The sequence below is a fragment of the Pristiophorus japonicus genome, unplaced genomic scaffold (genome assembly GCF_044704955.1).
Source record: "Pristiophorus japonicus isolate sPriJap1 unplaced genomic scaffold, sPriJap1.hap1 HAP1_SCAFFOLD_113, whole genome shotgun sequence".
Classification (NCBI taxonomy): Eukaryota; Metazoa; Chordata; class Chondrichthyes; family Pristiophoridae; genus Pristiophorus; species Pristiophorus japonicus.
In genome coordinates, this window is record NW_027250788.1 from 892,810 (window position 1) to 895,203 (window position 2,394).

At 43.3% G+C, this 2,394-nt stretch overlaps 1 non-coding gene across 1 annotated transcript; it reads right to left on the reverse strand.

The window, feature by feature from the left end:
* Positions 1–333: 333 nt before the first annotated feature.
* On the reverse strand, positions 334–407 carry trnan-guu (transfer RNA asparagine (anticodon GUU)). The gene has a single exon. It is a non-coding gene; the product is annotated as a tRNA-Asn (tRNA).
* Between the last annotated feature and the right edge of the window lie 1,987 nt (positions 408–2,394).

Genomic DNA, 2,394 nt, shown 5'->3' on the forward strand with positions numbered 1-2,394 from the left:
CACTAACTTATAGAATCATGGAATGGTTACAGCACGGAAGGCCATTCGACCCGTCGAGCCCGTGCCGACTCTCAGCGAATCCGACTCCCCCGCCCTTTCCCTGTAGCCTTATTAACAAAAAACAATGTCACACAACCTTGTTAAATTTTCTGATATCTCTGTTCAGTTCTGTATACACTCAAACTGAATGCTCATCATAATACTGGAGTGGGAACTCTGTGGATAACAGCACAGCTGGCAATGTTTGTGGAATATATTCGCGCAGCCAAAACGCACAATGACAACCTGGAATCGTGCAGCACCGAATCCACGGGGAAAAACAGTTAAATGCTTCGTCCCTGGGTGGGCTCGAACCACCAACCTTTCGGTTAACAGCCGAACGCGCTAACCCATTGCGCCACAGAGACTGACGCAATTACACACTGCAAGACATCCCAAACCAGGGTGTCAGTCAGTTAAAGCTTCAGATTGCTCTGACCGGGATGGAACTTGTCCACTCTCAGTTGTACTTTTCCCAAGTAAAGGGTGGGACATTCATTGTGGATGTGTGGAAGCCAAACACTTCAATCTTTTTTAACTGGACACTCTCCACTAAGGACTGCCGTGTCTCTCTCCATCTTCCTGTCATTGTTTCCTGTCTTATCCCATTAGTTCCCCCTTTCAACTCAATCCACTCATTCAGAAATGACCGGACTTCAAATGGAATATCCCCTGAGCCTCCCATTACTAACTGAAGATCCCTTTAATCATGACAATTAAGAGAATGCTCACCCCTCGAACTGATGTGTGGGAAACACTTCTTCCAACAACTCAGCCAACTTTCTGCTTCATGTCGGGGGCTTCGAATGAGCTAACGAACTTTTGAAAATCACGTCGGGGTCACCAAAATGTTGTAAACGGCTGTCTTGCTCTTTTCGCTTCGTTGCTTTTAACGTCGAATTACCCGCACACACTCCGTTGTAGGAAAGGCAGGATCGGGTCTTTTAGTTAAACATTCATACTCAGCAAACCAAATATGAAAGTTACTGAGAACACTTCACAAAGGCAGCTTGCTTCGATTTCCGTGGCTGCTTGAGACACACACCTTCCAAATATCTAGTGTCTCTGATGTCTGTGTCTCTGCAGTCCATACTGCAGTCATCTTTATACTGAAAAAGCCTTTGAACTCTTATTCTTTGCATTTAGACAATCCAGACGAACTGCTTTCTGAATCGTTTAACAGACAGATTTAATATTGCTTGTTTAACTTGCAGATCTCATTATATAGTAACAAGTTTAAACTCAAATAAAGAACATACAGACATCGTCAAATCGTTTAGTCCTGAATTTCCATTATTCCCACCGTAACAAGGTACTCAAATATATATATCATCCAGACAATGACCAGTTACTCATCTCACTGGCTGAAGGCACCACATTGTCTAACATTCTCTTTTCCATCCAAACTTCAATCTTCCTGTTTTTTAATCAAAACTTCAGACTGCGTGCTGAAGCAAAGAGTTCAGCAATGCGGGACTGTGCTCCCACAGAGCACAGGATTTGACAACGAGACTTGTCGATCAAGCATCAATGATAAAGGCAATAAAATTGCCCACCAGCACCAGGTATCTTTTACTTGTTTGTCTCAAATTTTCAGCAGCTTGGACAACAAGAATTGAGGTTATACTGAGATTTGAACTCAGATTGCTGGATTGTAAGTCCAGAGTGCTCACCATTACACCATGGAACCAACCACGCAAAAATCTTTGAAAAAATTCTCAAAAACAACAAAATCATCGCCACCATTACACTTTGGCTCGGCCTTTTCCCATGTCTCGCATCAGTTTCCCCACTTTACGCTCTGCTAATTATCGATGCAGAGCAATTCACACAGATGCCGTCGAGGCTATGGGTTCTCAAGCAGATGTTTCTGTTTCACACTGTTCATCACAGCTTGTACTTCAGTCTTGCCAGGTAAAAAGTGCGTTTGCATTGCAATGCATTAATGTAAAATGCTTGGCATAAAAAGAAAACGTTTTGTCGAGTGCGAAGGTTCACTAGACTGATTCCCGGGATGGCAGGACCGACATATGAGGAGAGACTGGATCGACTGTGCCTTTATTCACTGGCGTTTAGAAAGATGAGATGGGATCTCATAGAAACATATAAAATTCTGATGAGACTGGACAGGTTAGATGCAGGAAGAATGTTCCCAATGTTGGGGAAGTCCAGAACCATGGAACACAGTTAAAGCCATTTAGGACCAAGATGAGGAGAACCTTCTTCACTCAGAGAGTTGTTAACCTGTGCAATTCACTACTGCAGAGAGTTTTTGAAGACAGTTTGTTGGATATATTCAAGAGGGAGTTAGATGTGGCCCTTGCGGCTAAAGGGATCAAGGGGTATGGAGACAAA